The sequence below is a fragment of the Trachypithecus francoisi genome, unplaced genomic scaffold (genome assembly GCF_009764315.1).
Source record: "Trachypithecus francoisi isolate TF-2019V2 unplaced genomic scaffold, Tfra_2.0 Lachesis_group3, whole genome shotgun sequence".
Lineage (NCBI taxonomy): Eukaryota > Metazoa > Chordata > Mammalia > Primates > Cercopithecidae > Trachypithecus > Trachypithecus francoisi.
Window position 1 is genome coordinate 126,587,952 of NW_022681468.1, and position 18,688 is coordinate 126,606,639.

Genomic DNA, 18,688 nt, shown 5'->3' on the forward strand with positions numbered 1-18,688 from the left:
ACGCCTGTTAATCCTAGCACTTTGGGAGGCCAAGGCAGGCAGATTGCTTGAGGCTAGGAGGTTGAGACCAGCCTGGCCAACATGACGAAACCCTGTCTCTACTAAAAATACAAAAATTAGCTAGGCATGGTGGTGCACGCCTGTAGTCCCAGCTATTCGGGAGGCTGAGGCACGAGAGTCACTTGAACCCAGGAGGCAGAAGTTGCAGTGAGTCGAGATCACGCTACTGTACTCCAGCCTGGGCAACAGGGCAAGACTCCATCTTAAAAAAAAAAAAAAATCTTAAAAGGCAAAGAAAAACCCAACACCTCCTAAAATTAAAATGTGTGTCCAGCAAGGTTGTAGGATACAATATAAGCATAAAATATCAATTATGTTTCTATGTGCTAGCAATAAACTTGTGGAAAAGTTTAATTAAAAAAATAAAGATGGCCAGGCATGGTGGTTCACACCTGTAATCCTAGCACTTTGGGAGGCCAAGGCAGGCAGATTGCTTGAGCTCAGGAGTTCAAGATCAGCCTGGGTAACATGGTGAAACCCCATCTCTACCAAAAATACAAAAATTAGCTGGGTATGGTGGTGTGCGCCTGTGGTCCCAGCTACTTGAGAAGCTGAGGTGAGAGGATCACTTGAGGCTAGGAGGTTGAGGCTGCAGTGAGACAATATTGCACCACTGCACTCCAGCCTGGGTGACAAAGTGAGACCCTGTCTCAAAAAAAACAACAACAACAAAGACGGAATATGAACCAGGATGAATGTTCTGAAACTCAAATATAACCATATCTAACTGCTATTCAAAATGCTCTAAAGCTTAACCAATAAGAGAAATTCCAGACTCCTATGGTTGGACATGTGGTAGGATAACCTATTGAGAAAAAAAATGAGTTTTGTTTTTACAGAATCAGGTTCACCACAAAGGAATGAACTTCATTTCCTCTTCTGCCAAGAAGGGAGGCCAGGCCTCTGACCCTGGAAGGTCTGGGTTTTTCATAGCCCCAAGAGGGCAGTTAACAACTGTAACTGGTTGTTTAAGAGCTCCCAATCCACTGGAGTATAAACATCGAAGGTTTTGGTTTCCCCAGTAATTGCTATCTGCTTTGCTTGGCCAAATCCCTCCCCACCTGGGTAGAGGGGAACTTTAGTGATATCCATCTGGTCCAACACCTTATCGGTCATATCTAGCTATCAAAACAGTGTAATTTCAAGTGAACATTTGGTTGCTTCAGGTACTATTTCCCCTGCCAAGTCCACTTCAACGGCCTTTCTCCACAAGGGGACCAGGGTGCCATTCAAAGCCGCAGGGAGGTCCCGGCTGGAGCGGGTAGGTGGTGCCATCAGGAATTTGCTTTCCCAGTCCGTCTCCCTTTGCTTGGCAGCGCGTGTGTGAAGCAGGCCTCACCAATCAGAGAGGCACATATTCAGAAGCTGGCAATGCCATTGAGGGTGTTGGATGAGACATGCAGCTCTCTGGGCAGCAAACGGCAGGGGCTCTCATAGCATGGCAGGGCTGCCCCACTTTACCCACCACTGGACCGGTCGCAAGACCGCTCTCAACGCCCCAGCTTCTAGGAGCATCCGAATCTTAAAAGACTCCATTCATGTGTCCTTTACACTTGCAATCCTGGCATAATTAAAAATAACTCCACTTTCCCTCTCAAATGAGGAGATAAAATATGCAGCCATCCCACCCCATATGTTTTAATAAATTCATTTTCTATTTAACTGGCCAGAGTGGTCTTTGAATTTGCAGCTAAGAACGTGCCTGATACAAAGGGCTTCTCAGAATCAGGCTCCTCCCTGCTACCCCATCTCTATGCGCCTGTGAGTCGATTTCAGTTCTATTAAAATAGATGGCTGTTAAATGCCTCCAGGGCATTGGACAGGCTTTTCCTTCTTCCTGGAAGGTTTTTTCCTCCAGCGTCCACCTGGCAAACAGTGTCTTCCTCCCTCTTTGTGCCCTGCATTCCTCTATTGTCACACTTAGCCCCACGTTACAATTGTACTAGACTTTTTGGGTTTGTTCTTTGAGATTTCTCTGCCAATGATTTGTGAGTTCCCTCAGATTAGAGACTTAGTTTTCTCCAGGGTGAGCCCAATGCTGGTCACATGGTAAGTTTCAACAAACATGTATTGAAAACTTTATATGAATGAGTGTAAAACTGCACTTTTTATAGAAAAATGGTGAAAACAATTGGTTATGACTACTCATTTACAGAGTAGCTTTAGCAGTCTGCTACTAAGTGGAATTCTCTGAAGATTTTCATTTGTAGATCTTGAGTTTTAGCTGGAGAGAACCAAACCTATCAGGGGTCTGGAAAAATGGAATTCAAGTCAGGAGTGGATCTTAAGTTGGACTAAGCCATGTCACACCTATAGGGAGACAAATGGTGACAGCTCATGATTATTATTAGACTGCTTTGTGACTGCTATGTGCTGGCTGCCTTATATACTTTTTTTTTTTTTTGAGATGGAGTCTTGCTGTGTCGCCCAGTCTGGAGTGCAGTGGCATGATCGTGGCTCACTGCAACCTCTGCCTCCCAGGTTCAAGCAATTCTCTGCCTCAGCCTCCTAAGTAGCTGGAATTACAGGCGCCCACCAACACGTCTGGCTAATTTTTGTATTTTTAATAGAGATGGAGTTTCACCATCTTGGCCAGGCTGGTCTTGAACTCCTGACCTCATGATCCACCTGCCCCGGCCTCCCAAAATGCTGGGATTACAGGCATGAGCAACCGCGCCCGACCTAGTAACAGTTTAAAGGATAAAGCAGGCAAGCACTAGGGACAAGAGGCAAGGCTTTCAGGCCCTGCTCTACCACCAATGAGGTGAGCTCACTTCAGGCTGATGATTTCCCTTCCAAATGTTAGAATCTGTATCTGTAAAGCAGCATGCACTCTGAGGTCCCTTTCAGCCACATGGTACAAAAATTCTAAACCTCCCAGCAAGAGGTTCACTATAGAAGATGATGCTGGGTAAGAGGAAAGAAAAGAAAAGAAAAGAAAAAAGAAAGAAGGAAGGAAAGAAAGAAAGGGAAAAGAAAAGAAAGAGAGAGAGAAAGAGAAAAGAAAAAAAACTTCCCTGATAGTGGAAGTTGGAATAGGTTCAGCATTGTTTTAGGAAACAGAAGTTCTTTCTGGAAGCTTCTCAAGCCTCTCTCTGTTCTTGATGGAAGCCAACACAAGCACTCTGCATCTAGTAGGCCCTCCATAACGATTTCTTACTAATGAACAGCATCTAGGGTGTCAGAGTTGGATCTTGAGGCCTGGGTATATCTAGTAACCTCGTCTCCCAGCGCTTCACCCGGCCTGTGATAAACAAGTGTTTGATACGGCGACCCTCTTGTTTTCCAGACTTTTTTAGTTAGAGTTCTCTGTGGGATGTTTTTCAAACATTCTCAGGTAATGATAACAGGGCCATAATGATAACCCAGAGATGCTTGTAACTTTTATGTGATTAGCTGGGAGAAAGAATTAGAGTTTTTAAAGGTGACAAAAAAATTTTATTGAACCTGATCAGCCTTTGACATATGCAGACTGGAGCTTTAAGAGTTGCAAAATGGAGATAGTGATGCGGGATGTTTAAAGGTAGAGTAGAAGGCCCAGACCAGAGAGAGCAGCTGTTAGTTTGCTGAGGAAATGGTCTCCCTTCTTGTCACAAACCATTTCATTATTTATGTGTATATCAAAGCAGCATGTTATATATCTTAAATATATACAATAAAATCTTTTTACAAATTCCTTTCATTTATCTGTTTGCAAATTGGAGGAGCTAGAGACTAGGATGCAGTTAGGTCTGAACAATGCAGTAGGCAGGTTGAGCTCATGACTGGTCAAGGAATAGGCAAGGCCAGGGGGAAGCTGTGACCAGGGAGACAGGTAGCCAAAGTGACACTCCTAAGATGTGGCAGCTGTGCCTCCCACCTCCCCATGTCAGCCCTTCCAGTTACCAGTGCCTGCCTGAGGACTCTGGTGCTGGAGCCTGTCTTGTCCATGAGTGCAGCAGGAAGGAAGTGTTGGGGAGTAACTACTGACCCCTTCAAAAAAATAAAGACGGATGGGAGTAGGTGTAAAATGCCTCAGCACTTTTGCCCTTCTGGGATAACTGTTTCTGAGTTCCCCAAGGGGATCAAGCTTCAGCCATGTAGGTAACTTGCATGATCTCGCATCCTTCATTGTCTCCTTCCTTTCCCGGTCTCACATCTTCAGTGGTGCTTCCTAGGATCATCTCCCACACGCTACCTGAGCTGGAATCCTTGTCTCAGGTTCTACTTGTGGGGAAACCCCAACTAAGTCAGCAGACCACTAGGAAGATGATGGGTAAGGTCACTGACTTGTAGCCAGGGGGCTAACAGAACACAGGGCCACCATGGGGCTTATAACATGGAAGAGGAAGTAGCTGAAGTGTCCAGTATACAAAGAGATGAGCATGGTGAGACTCATGGGTATGTGAGCAGGAAGGGGCAAGCGTGATTGGAAGCCTACCCTAGGCCTGACCCTGTGTTTGGTATTAGATACATATTGTCTCTGTCGATCCTTACAGAACTATACACTAGAGAGATGTCACCTCCATTTTCCAGGTTGAAGGAAATTAAGTAACTTATTCATCATCACACGACTGGTAGAGAGGGGCTGTGAACCAGGCCTCCCTGGTACCAAAGTCTATGCTGTATTCCCAAACCTCACCTGTCAGCCCACAAATCATGAGTGATCAGCGACCATTCGGTGTGGTTTTCATGAGGAGGAGCCAGCCGTTCCTCAGGCCAGGCCAGGCTTCCCAGGGTGGAAGGACCTTGGAGAGGTTGAGGTCAGTTACATGGGGACTCAGCTTAGCAGATCCAGAAACTTGATTTGGTGACCTCCTAGCAGTAATCTGGCCCAGGGGACTGAATGACAGATACCAGACTCTCCAGAGGCTCATGAATGATCTGGGTACTGATCTGTTGACCAGATATTTATGCTCGTTAGTGTATTAGTTTTCTGTTGCTGATGTAACAAATGACCACAAACTTAGTAGCTTCAAACAATACACATTTATTATCTTACAATTCTGGCAGTCAGAAGTCCGAAATCAGTTCCACTGGTTTTAAATGAAGGTGTGGGCAGGGCTGCATTCCTTCTGAAAGCTCTAGGGGATATCAATTTAATTGCCCTTTCCAGATTCTAGAGACCACCCTCATTCTTTGGCCCCTTCACCTGCCTTCAAAGCCAGCAGCATAGCAGCTTCCAGCCTCTATGACTCTGACAACCCAGACTCCTTCTTGTTAGATTTGGCGCATCCGGACGATCCTGGAGAATCTCCTCATTTCAACGTTCTTAGTTTAATTACAGCCACAAAGTCCCTTTTGCCACATAAAGTAATGTATTCACAGGTTCCAGGGATGAAGACATGGACATCTGGAGGGAGCCATTATTCAGCCTATCTCCTTCGGTCAGTTTTTTTCTCTTCCCATAGCAGGATCATAATTAAGCCAACCTATGGGCAGAGGCTGCTGAGGAACCTGAAACCAGAGTACAGGGGTGTGTGTAACCTCCATGAACGGGTCATCAGCTGGCTGCAAAGCAGCTAGGTCCCAGTCTGCCATCCAATCAACAAGGAGAGGAAACTTCTGACACTTAGGCTTCCCTTCTTGTAGACACTGTAGACTTTTGTCAGACGGACTCCAGTGCTGATTGTCAGGTACTGCTCTACTTACTCCCACCTCTCCATCTCTGATACAGTTACAAGTCATCTTTTATGGTTGCTTGATGGGACCTGTCCCATCCTGGGTTCCCATTAATCGTGCCCGTCCATTAACCTCTCTGACAGATCATGTTACAAACCAGTCCCCAGTGATAGTATTTGACCCAGTGTTATCTAGGACCTCACAGCTCCCTGCCCTTCTCTCCCTACCTCTCTGACTTTTGGCCACACATCCCAGGTTCCAAAGTCTGCTCTGCTCTGCCCTTCTCCTGTCTTTTTGATAACTTGTTAGGACTTTCCTTTCTGGATTCTGTGCAAAAATAATCTCATCCATTATGTACTGAGTTTTATTAGTAACCTTGTCTCAAAATTTGGGGAATACCTCCTTCGTGGTGACCTTTTTTTAAAAAAACTGATTCTCAGCCAGGCGCGGTGGCTCACACCTGTAATCCCAGCACTTTGGGAGGCCGAGGAGGGTGGATCGTGAGGTCAGGAGATCGAGACCATCCTGGCTAACACGGTGAAACCTCGTCTCTACTAAAAATACAAAAAATTATCTGGGTGTGGTGGCGGGCGCCTGTGGTCCCAGCTACTTGGGAGGCTGAGGCAGGAGAATGGAGTGAACCCGGGAGGCGGAGCTTGCAGTAAGCCGAGATCGTGCCACTGCACTCCAGCCAGGGCGACAGAGCGAGACTCGTCTCAAAAAAAAAAACAAACAAACTGATTTTCAATTTTCTGTGTTAGTCAATTTCTACCTTTCTGAAAAATCACCCTACAAACATTCTGCAAGAACCTATTTATGCGCCAGGCTCTGGGTAAGGCTCAGAGAGTCTAGAGGCCAGTAGAGAAAATGAATGTTCTGTTATCACATCTTCACATTCAAGTATGTGTAATTAAAAATGAAGATTAATTGCTCTTAAAGACAGAAACAAGGTTAATGAAAATTTAAGACAGACCTGCCCCAGATTGGGGGTCCTCAAGGGAAACTTCCCTATGGAAGTGCCATTTGAACTGTGATCATCGGATAGGTGACAGGGAGAAGTCGGGGAGCTGGGAGGTGACTGTGGCTGCAGGCAGAGACAGATAGGCAGGGAGGAAAGGTCAAGAGGGGTTGTATAGGCAGGTAGGAGCCAACCTGAGGGTTTTGAGTTTTAGCCTAAGAGCAAAGATTTTCAGCAAGAAGAGAGTGGGGACGGCATCAGGTGTGCTGAAACCATCTTTCTGATTGTAGCGTGGTCAATAGCTTTTATGGGGAGGGAGGAGAGGACAGGATTGGTGTAGGGAGAGCAGTTAGGAGGTTCTTTTGGTAACAGAGGTGAGACATGAAGGTGACCTGGCTGGGGTGGTAGCAATGGAGAAGAAGAGGAGTGGTTGGTTTCTCAGAGGTAGCTTGGCGGTAAAAATCTAACAGGAGATGGTGACAGTTTGAATATGAGGCAAGAGGTGGAAAGTTTCAAAGATGGAATCAAGCTTCACCACATATGTAAGTTACTATTAAGTAGCCTGATTTTTTTTTTTTTTTTTTTTTGAGACAGTGTCTTGCTCTGTCACCCAGGCTGGAGTGCAGTGGTGTGATCTCAGCTCACTGCAACCTTCACCTCCCAGGTTCAAGTGATTCTCATGTGATTCTCATGTCTCAGCCTCCCAAGTAGCTGGGACTACAGGCATACACCACCATGCCCAGCTAATTTTTGTATTTTTCGTAGAGATGGAGTTTCGCCATGTTTGCCAGGCTGGTCTTGAACTCCTTACCTTAAATGATCCACCCTCCTGGCCTCCTAAATTGCTGGGATTACAGATGTGAGCCACCGTGCCTGGTCTGCAATGAAACATTTTTAAAAGGAGGAAATGCTAGCTCTTGTGTATTTTGTGACAGGCCTAATGAAAACAGCTGCCTTCAGTGTGAGGGGGTTGCTCCATCCTTGTGAACCTCAGACATGACTGTGTTGGTGGCTTCTGGGAGAAGTTTACATATCTAAGTTCAAGTTCGTAGGTGGCCGACATGGTTGATGTTTTTATCATCAGAATTCCCCTAACATTCTTTGCGGTGGGGAAAGGGACTATCTCTAAAACCAAACCATCATCATGAGGGAGCCTTAGACTGAGAGGTTTACTTATGGAGACTCATATTTGGAGAATTCTGGGAATCCAACCCCAAGAATGTTGGCCCCTTTCCCCACTTGTGATGGTCTTTTGAACTTCAGGATTTGGCAGTCTGTCAAACCAAATAACTCTGGGTGCAAAAGTCAACGCAGTCCAGAGCAATCTCTGCCTCATTGCTGAAGGCTGGATGTCTCTAACAGGCATGTCTTGGAATCCTTGCCCTTTCTCCCTTTTCAGTTAGAATAGATTCTCTGGTATAAGAATCTGCATGAACACGTTTTCCCCAACATTTTTTTTATATTTTATTTTATTTTGAGACGGAGTCTCACTCTGTCACCCAAGCTGGAGTGCAGTGGCATGATCTTGGCTCACTGCAACCTCCGCCTCCCAGGTTCAAGTGATTCTCAGGCCTCAGCCTCCTAAATAGCTGGGACCACAGTCGTGCGCCACCACACTAAGCTACTTTTTGTATTTTTGGTAGAGACAAAGTTTCACCATGTTGGCTAGGTTGATCTCGAACTCCTGACCTCAAGTGATACCCCTGCCTTGGCCGCCTAAAGTGCTGGGATTATAGGCCTGAACCACTGCGTCTGGCCACAGTGTGTTTTTTTTTTTAAATAACAAGACATTGGTTGCTTTGTTGAGACAGAATTTCCAGGATTTCACATTTGAGTCTCTGGGCCTAAGTATCCTGGTGGCACCATTTGGATATTCTAATTAAAGTCACTTGTGGCTGGGGGTAGTGGCTCAAGCCTGTAATCCCAGCACTTTGGGAGGCCAAGGCAGGTGGCTCGAGGCCAGGAGTTCGAGACCAGCCTGGCCAACATGGCAAAACCCCATCTCCACTAAAAATAAAAAATTAGCCAGGCGTGGTGTCACATGCCTGTAATCCCAGCTACTTGGTGGCTGAGGCATGAGAATTACTTGAACCCGGGAGGCGGATATTATAGTGAGCTGAGATTGTACTACTGCACTCCAGCCTGGGCAACAGAGCAAGACCCTGTCTCAAAAAAAAAAAAAAAAGAAAAAAAAGTCCTTTGTTAAAGTGAGTGGATCCCTTTGGAACATTCAGTCAGATTCTGCTACCCAAAGGCTAGAAACCCAGCCTCCCAGCACACAGTGCGGGAGAGAAGTGTGTACCTTAGGATGAGGCTGAAGGCTCTTGGACAGGGAGCCTGGCCAGTGGGCTCCAAACTCGCCATTACTTTTGTTCAAATACACATTATGAGAAGGGGAAGGAATGAGGAAAGCAAATTAATGCTTAATCACTGTTAATACCCAATGCACTTCTAAGGAAGGCCCCTGTGCCTCATTGTGGAGATCTATACACACCTGCACAGTGACCCCAGCCACACCTCCGGCTTCATCATTAACATCTAGGATTCTCCACCTTGGCTGCACTTTGCACGATAGAGAGGGGTTGAAGGGGTGGGGGTGTTTAAAAAAAAAATTCCAGCACTTTGGGAGGCCGAGGCAGGTGGATCGCCTGAGTTCGGGAGTTCAATACCAGCCTGGCCAACATGGTGAAACCCCATCTCTACTAAAAATACAAAAATCCAGCCGGGCGTGGTGGCATATGCCTGTAATCCCAGCTACTCCGGAAGCTCAAGCATGAGAATCACTTGAATCTGGGAGGCGGAGGTTGCAGTGAGCCAAGATCGTGCTACTGCACGCTAACCTGGGCGACAGAGCAAGACTGTCTCAAAAAAAAAAAAAAAAGACAATGCCATGGTAATGATTTTGTTCATTACCATAAGATACATGGGTCATCCCAATCTTACCTGCTGGCCTAAGGGCAAGTGACGGCCACTTCAGTTCCACTCTGTCACATGCCCCACTTGCCCAGCACACACCTTCCTTCCTCCCCGGTTAAGATGCTGGCTGGTTTCTGGTGGAGCTGGTCTCATGCCCTGTCTTAGCACTGGACTGCTGTTGAAGAATATGGATACTCACTCACCTTCTGGCTCTCTCCTCTCTGGCTTCCCTGGATTCCAGCCTCCAGGAACCAGATCCTGACTCTGGCTTGCTTGGTTGGTGTCTACACCTCCCTCTGGGGGTTGTGGGCAGATAGATATTTTTTCTTGAGCATATTCCATGCCTGTACCCCATGGACTGTGTGTTAACTCTGGGTATCCACCATTTTTCCATTTGAGTGACTAGGAAAACATTTTGCATACAATGCTTTGTGATGTCCTTTGGCCTCTACTTGTTTACATAGTAAGTCCACCTCTATTCTTTTTCCCTCTAGCCTGTGACAATGCAAATAGCATTATTTGGCTCCAATCCCATCTAAACACAGTGCCAATGTAGATTGTGAAACCATGTTATGGTACTCAGTGGCTGGCCAGAGGACCCAGAACCTGCAACCATGAATCTAATTTTCAATGGTAATCAAATGGAAAGACAGAATTTGAAACTCCATAGGTGTCTGGGGGTGAGTCTGCAGATCCCAGCGTGAGAAGCCCGAGCTTGCTGGCTCAAGCATAGGCACCCAGAGACATGTCAGGAACCACAGGGAGGCTAGGAATATAATTGTTACTATCAATGTGTAGCTACTTAGTTCTTTCTTAGAAACCATCTCAAGAGTTATTCCCTTTATTTCTATGCCCCGGTCTAAGTTTGAAAGGTTTTCCTCTGAGCTCTGTTGATCACTGCGGGACCAAAGATCTAAAGCTAGGTCCACCCTTAGATCTTCCTACCAAAGTCTCCATCAGGCACTGCATACCTCTGCCTCCCTCTCATAGATGCCTCCTATCTGTGAGTACCAAGGTCCTGAGTCATCTTCCTGCAATTGTACCACACTCTGGCCTTACCACGTTGCTATCAGGCTCTCCAGCAGGTCATTGCGTGGGCCTCCCCAGGCACACTAACCATTCATACCTCACAAAACATTCCTTTCTGGGCCAGGTATGGTGGCTCATGCCTGTAATCCCAGCACTTTGGGAGTCCGAGGCGGGCAGATCACCTGAGGTTGGGAGTTTGAGACCAGCCTGACCAACATGGAGAAATCCCGTCTTTACTAAAAAAATACAAAATTAGCTGGGTGTGGTGGCACATGCCTGTAATCCCAGCTACTCAGGAGGCTGAGGCAGGAGAATTGCTTGAACCCGAGAAGCAGAGGTTGCAGTGAACTGAGATTGCACCATCCTACTCCAGCCTGGGCAACAAGAGAGAAACTCCATCTAAAAAAAAAAAAAAATTCCTTTCTGCGCTTAAAAAGTCAATCAGTATTTTCTCCATAATCCATGTAGCTCAGAATTGATATGCTACATGCCAATACTCACTGAAAGTGAGTGTTTAGGCATGTCCCCTTATGACAGACAACTCTCCAACGTTTAGTTTCAGCTCTGCTGTTTACTAGCTGTGTGAACTTGGGCAAATCACTTAGTTTTCTAAGCCTCAGTGTCCCCATGTATAAAATACTACATGCCCTGCCTTCCATGCAGAGTTGGGAAACTCAAACTTGATAAAAGATGTGAAAACATTTTACAAATTATAGGCCGGGTGCGGTGGCTTATGCCTGTAATCCCAGCACTTTGGGAGGCCAAGGTGGGTGGATGACTTGAGGTCAGGAATTCGAGACCAGCCTGGCCAACATGGTGAAACCCTGTCTCTGCTAAATTTACAAAAATTAGCTGGGCATGGTGGCGGGTGCCTATAATCCCAGCTATTTGGGAGACTGGAGCATAAGAATTGCTTGAGCCTGGGAAGCAGATGTCAGTGTGAGCTGAGATTGCGTCACTGAACTCCATCCTGGGTGACAGAGTGAGACTGTCTCTAAATAAATAAATAAATACAATTATAAAGTGCTAGTCAAATGCAAGTTGGTAGTAAAACAGGCCTTGACATATTTCATAGTCACTTTATAATTCTTCCATCAAGGCTAGACAAGTGTCACCTTAGCACAGATCAACCCAGATCAACATACTGAAAATTTAGGAGCACAAGATTCTTTAATAGAGGATATTTTTCTGCCTTGCTTCTTCCAATTGCAATATATCATATTTGATCATTGTAGTGCTTGATGAATTTATCTTGCAGCTTACTACGACGGAATGAGAAATCATTGGCTTTTCCAAATAGATCATGGCTGCCTCCCCATTGGAGAAAGAGGTCCTCTGTAGAGTAACTAGGTTAACTCAGAATATCTACACCCTGAAAGGCCAGTTTTCTTTTTTTTTTTTTTTGACGGAGTCTCACTCTGTCGCCCAGGCTGGAGTGCAGTGGCTGGATCTCAGCTCACTGCAAGCTCCGCCTCCTGGGTTCACACCATTCTCCTGCCTCAGCCTCCCGAGTAGCTGGGACTACAAGCGCCCGCCACCGCGTCTGGCTAGTTTTTTGTATTTTTAGTAGAGACGGGGTTTCACCATGTTAGCCAGGATGGTCTCGATCTCCTGACCTCGTGATCCGCTCGCCTTGGCCTCCCAAAGTGCTGGGATTACAGGCTTGAGCCACGGCGCCTGGCCCCCAGTTTTCTTTTTATAATGAAAACACATTAAGGGAATTTGGAAATAAAAAAAGAGAAATCATCCAGAATTCTACCATCTTAACATGGCTCTGTGTTCTTGCCCATTACAGCCTAGTTGGCATCCAGAAGCACTTAAGAGGGCTGTAGTTACAATGTACATATCATTTTGGTATTCTGCCCTTTTTTCACTTAAGCATTTCTCCACATTTCTTGTTTCTTCTTTTTGTGATTATACTTTGATAGGCATCCACATTCCTACATAGCCTCCGTGTTTATCATTTTAATGGTGAAATAACATTCCATGAACTGAATTAATCGTGATTCCTTTTGGGTCAGGATGTAGGTTGTCTCCAGGTTTTTCTTTTTCTACTATTAATAATACTACAACAAACAGGCCAGGCACGGTGGCTCACACCTGTAATCCCAGCACATTGGGAGGCCGAAGTAGGCGGATCACCTGAGGTCAGGAGTTCGAGACCAGCCTGACCAAAATAGTGAAACCCCATCTCTACTAAAAATACAAAATTAGCCGGGCATGGTGGCATACACCTGTAATCCCAGCTACTTGGGAGGCTGAGGCAGGAGAATTATTTGAACCTGGGAGGCGGAGGTTGCAGTATGCTGAGATTGCACCATTGCACTCCAGCCTGGGCAACAAGAGCGAAATGCTGTCTCAAAAAATAAAAATAATGCTACAACAACTGGCTTCTTAAATATAGCTTTTTGCCTTTGTTGAAAACTAAAGTCTCCAGGATAGAATTATTAGCTCAAAGGGTAAAAACTCTTTAGAGTTCCTGCAAATATATTTTTATTGCTTTCCAAAAGGATCCCACAAATGTTGATGCCGTTAACATATTTTATCTCATTGCTAACATTCCAGCATTGGGCAATTTATTATAAAATTTTACTAATTTAATAGGTATCAAATGCTATTCTTTTAAAATGCTATTTTTATTTCCACAAAGGAAAGACACTTTTCAAGGGCTACTTTTTTAGAGGGAAAAGTTTTGTCACCAGATAGATAAATCCAGGTAGCTGATAGTATCTTCAGTTAGCCTTTTGTCCATACCAAGGACATAGGAGAGTGAGCTGGTACTCAACCTCCCCTTGAGAGGGTGAGAGCAGCTAGATCTGCCCCTTTAAACCATGACATCCAGGTCTATGGTATGCAGCAGGGTGGATACTACTGAAATAGTTTACACATTCTTACTGGAACTTAATAACACCGTTTCAGTTTTACTGAACTTCTAAACCAGCAACATAAGTTAAGCATCCAGGAATATTACAACATGCAAATTGACTATCATCTAACAACTGGCATCTAGACTCAGTCAGAAGGAGTTTTCAGGCAAACAGAATCTGGTGTGATGTTTATAGCTGCATAGCGGGAGCCAGGCCTCTTAGCTTTGCTATTTGTGTCAGTTCCCAAGGGAACTTAAGTGGAAAAAGGCCACTCCAATTTTCTCTGTTTTCGGTTGCCCATTTGCCTGAAAGAAGTGATGTGAAACTTGTGAACCAGAATCTTGGAAATATTCTGAGAATCTCAGATGGAAGAGACCATTTTAATTATGAAAGCTTTTTTCATTAAAAAAAAAAATCAGGTAACCTTTTCCCCATTTCACATTTCTGGTTCAGATACTCAATAAAATGCAAATAGAATGACAGAATTTACTTTGATAAGGTCAAAATCAGTAGCAAAATATAAATCAAGATGCCTTATTATGAAAAAATGGTAAAGATTTGTTAAAAACGGTAATGTAAGCAGAGATGGTTTTAGGTATTTAGGATGTTTAATTGTGTCCCATCCTGCCTTGCCCTTTACATATTTAACATTTTTTTTTCTGATAGGAAAGTAACTTGTAGATTGGAAAAAAAACGTATTTTATCTTAAAAACAATTGCATGAAGCACATGTTATTATGGTGTCTTCATTTTACAAATGAGGAAACAGACTTAAAGAGGCTAAGGGCCCCGAGGTCACACTGCTCAGAAGTGTGTCTCAGCTCCCTTATTCAAGTTCTTCTATTTCTAAGGGTTTACCCTTCTTGCATTTGAAATTGAGCAAAAGTTTAAATTCTTTTACCCAGGCTGCAGAATGGGTCTGGGAAAGACGGTCATGTTCTTGAGAGGCTCATGCATGTAGGTGCTGGGGAGAAGCCGTTGGGTAGAGAATGTGTGAACAGCAGGTGGCAGCAGTGTCTTTGGAGTGCGTGGTTGTCCCAGGCAGTCCTCAGAAAGCAAGGTCCGTGCATACCATGGAGCGCTGAACCTAATGCCTGACCTCTCATCTCTGACCTCCTGCTGAGCCAAGTGGACTACCTGCCACCTAGTAAGGTACAGTGTATCCCTGGGGAAGGAGTTGGGGAGAAGATTGGGAAACAGGTAACTTGGGAGTCATTTATAATTGAAAGGCTCCCATCTGGATAACTGGTATAATGTGCAGTGGTCTGACCCTGGCATATTACTTAGCTTCTCTGTTCTTCAATATCCTTTCTGTAAAATGGGGATAATGGCCACCTGCCTCACAGGATCACTGAGATGATTAAGGGAATGTGGTATCTACAAAGCCCTTGAAACGGCCCAGTACCAGGTGCACACTATGTGTACGTTACCCATTATTAATATTCTTTGTTGAAGGCTTTATCATTTGCGGTGGACTTTCATACCTATCATTTCATTCCATCCTCCCACCATATTTTAAGATACAAATATTACACCCATTTAATAGAGGAGGACACCAGTTGAGCCAGAGAAAGTACAAATTAGCATGAGCTTTGAAGTCAGACAGGTTGGAAGTCAGGCTCATTAGAGTTGTGGGATTTGTGCAAGTTACTTAATGCTTTGGAACCTCAGTTTCTTTGTAAATGAGTGATAATATTACCTATCTTGTGGGTTTATGACAACATATATGAAGTTTAAAACAATAGATATGGTTTAAAATAACATATGTGAAGCCCTCTGGTGTGGTTCCTCTTCCACAGTGAACACTTAAAATTATTCAAGGGATGTTTTAAAACATCAAAAAGTATTTAGCTGGGCGCGGTGGCTCACGCCGGTAATCCCAGCACTTTGGGAGGCTGACGCAGGCAGTTTGCCTGAGGTCAGAAGTTCGAGACCAGCCTGGCCAACATGGTGAAACCCCGTCTCTACTAAAAATACAAAAATTAGCCGGGCGTGGTGGCACATGCCTGTAATCCCAGCTACTCAGGAGACTGAGGCAGAAGTACCACTTGAACCCGGGAAGTGGAGGTTGCAGTGAGCCGAGATGGTGCCACTGCACTCCAGCCTGGTGACAAAGCGAGACTGCATCTCAAAATAAATAAATAAATAATAAAAAGTATTTTAAAAGGCAAGTCAAGTTACTCACAATCCACCACCTAGAAATAACCTTGTTATTGCTATGATGTGTTTTTTTCCCCTAATATTTGTAAGCGATATGGCCGAGCTCCTATCATATATATCTAAGTCACTCGACCAAGGTGCCAAAGCTAAGACAGGGGCAGAGCTGGTTCACATACCAGGCAGGGCTGCCTCCAGGGCCTGGTTCTTCTGTGTACCTACTTCTCCACACTTCCTCAATCAAGTTAAGGCTTAAATGCCTTTTGAGAAACTGATGAAAAAATATTTCAAGTGTTTCAAGTTTGAAAATATACACTTACATTCAAAAGCACGTAAAGAAACCAGAGGTACCCAAGACAATCTAATCATATAGTTCAAGGCTGGAATTCTGCCCGGAAGGTAGCGTTTCATGTGCAAAACATGTTAATTTCTACAGATGTTTGTTTGGCCAACATTTTCACTGTGAAAACATTACTGTTCAAGCTGTTACGACTACAACAAGTAACTTTGGAAAAATCAGTGAATTAATCATTTGACAAATGGATTAAATGGAGTGAATTAATGATTCAGCAGATTGGGTCTTTGGGTGCACTAAGAGCCCCAAAAGCTTCTTGAGACAGATATTCTGATTCTAGGGTCATGGCTACTCACCCTGTGTGCATCCCAACTCCAAATCCACACTCATTTCCTGCTCGCCTCCTCAGTGAGAGCTGGTGCTTCCCTGTTGGTTCTCAGGGTTGAAGCCCGCTCACTATGGGTCTTGGAGTCAGAAGACTCAGGTTTGAATCTCACTGGGCTTGTCCCCATCTTAGCCACAGAACACTGGCCAAGCCAGTGCACCCTGGAACCGTGTTGTCACCGATTACACAGAGACAGTGCTGATGCCTGTCCTGCTTTGTTCCCAGCATCACTGTCACTATCAAATAAAATGGAAATGCTCTCTGGGAGCCGGAAAGTGCTAGGTGAATTTTAGTTCCTCATGAGTTCATTATTATGAAAACCACAGTGGCCACGTGTGCTCTCTTTCATGGAGGGTGGGGGAGGGCTGGGGACAGCTCTTAGGGAAGGAGGGCCAGGCCTGTTCGCTGGGAGAGGGTCACTGCTCACCTTTGCTCTTTGGTCTCTGCCTTTCTGGTCACTGACACGCATGACAGAAGGGCACACACACCTATTAAACTGCCTCCCCCAGGTCATCTGCCAGTGAGGAGCTGGCAAACCCCAGTGGCCCTACAAACGCCTCCTCACTGGCCACTTCAGGCTGAGGTCATTTGCCCGGAGCCACTGGGGTGGGGTGAGAGGGAAGCCTGGGTCCTCCCAGTCACCTTGGGCCCTGTGCGGCCAGGCTGGGTGGCATCCTCCTCCGTCTGGCCTCTCTGCTCCCAACTCTGAACGCAGCCTGAGAGAGGGCAGAAGGGTTGTCTGTTGGGCACCTTTGCTGCCTCACAGCCAAAGAAACCTGGCTGGGGAGGGCTGGGCAGGGAGGCTACACAGCTGGGCGTGACAGGGAGGGCATGTAACAGCTAAGTTTGGGAACAGGATCAAAGGCAGAGAACGAGGGGGCAAGAGGTGTCTGGAGAATGCAATTGTTTTCCTCCTCCCTTTTCTCAAGTGGAAGAGTGAAATCATTAAAGAAAATAATGTACCCTTCAAAGGGGAATTGGCAATCAGTGTTGAATTTTAGTGCTGGAGTGGGTGACACATCCCAGCTGCAGTCAGGAGACCTACCACGGCTGACTCTGCACCAGTCACCTGCCATCAGCCACCAGCCCCCAGTCAAGCAGTCATTTACCACCCACTTGGTCTGGCTCACTTTCTGTTTCCTGAGTTACATTAGCCCTAGTGGAGACCTAACTTAACAGTTCATCGCGCTTGAAAGGTGCTTCTTCCTCCCAGAGAACTTCACCTCCACCCTCTAAAAGCTCATCTGTCTCAACAGCCCTTCAGGGTTAAAAGCACTTGTGTTCAGATGGAAGGTTCTGAGGTTTCATCTAATCTTGTTATTACCCAGACATCAGCTGGGCCCTCATTTCACCCCTCTGAGATTTGGTTCAATTTAGCCTGGACCCCAATTCCAGGGCCAGTTTAAGACCATTACAGGTCCCAGGGTCTTTAGTTACGGAGTCAGAATTCCACATCGTATCAAACACATTAGAATATATCCATATTTCACATTGAGTGTCACATTTTTGCTGTGGAAAGGATCAAAAAGACTTTATTAATCTTGCTTTTGAAATTCTAGCTGCTCACTGACTACATGTCTGGCTATGTTCTCCAGGCCGGCACTGTGCATGCACAGTACATTTTATGGAGGGAGAAAACCAAACTTTAGCATTATTTTCAAACAGAGAATCCAGAAGCACTAAATTTAAACACGAATGAAGTTGACATTGTTTGTTTTATAGACATTTAATTAAAGTGTATTCCTTTCAATTTCATACTTTTCCCTTTATATTTTAGATATAATAGCTTTTTTTTATTTTATTTTTTTTTTATTTTTGGCATGTCACGTATTTTCACAGGCCTTTGAAAAAAGCTCATTGACCAGAGGCCCTGTCCCGGGGCTCTGCTGACCAGATGGCTCTGCTGGTGGTTGCTGAGAGCCCTTCCCAAGATTTTGCCCCACCCCTCACCTCATTCCCAGCCTCTTTCTCATTCCCTGCTCCCTGCTCCTGCGTGTCTATCTGCCTGTGTTTCAGTTTCCACTGGTATCAAAACTGACCGCAAAGCCCAGCTCTTTCATTGTTACATGGACATTTCATGAGGTTGGTACCTGGACACATTCTGAAGACCATTGAGAACTGGCACTTACATACCTTGCAAGCTCCTGGCATCTGCTTGGCTCCACCCTTTCCCTCCCAGTGCCCACCCTCTCTCACTCCACATCCTGCCAAGGGCAGCTCTCCAGGGAGCCTGCATCACATCAACCACTTCCCTTGTCTGGCTGCTTCTCTTTCAAACAGCCAGGAATCCCTGCAGTCCCTATTCCCCTTGAATCTGCAGAGCAACATTGCTGCATCTCTGCACAAGCATTATCCGATGCCTCCATCCCTTCCAGAGCTTCCTGGGCAGGAACTGCTGCTGGACACATCCCAGGATGGGGA

General features: G+C 45.4%; 1 long non-coding RNA gene across 1 annotated transcript; it reads right to left on the bottom strand.

Annotated features, from left to right (window-relative positions):
- Positions 1–5,009: 5,009 nt before the first annotated feature.
- LOC117070551 lies at positions 5,010–16,559 on the bottom strand. The gene is made up of 2 exons (XR_004431959.1): positions 16,239–16,559; positions 5,010–5,496 (listed from the first exon to the last, which is right to left on the bottom strand). It is a non-coding gene; the product is annotated as an uncharacterized LOC117070551 (long non-coding RNA).
- Positions 16,560–18,688: the final 2,129 nt, after the last annotated feature.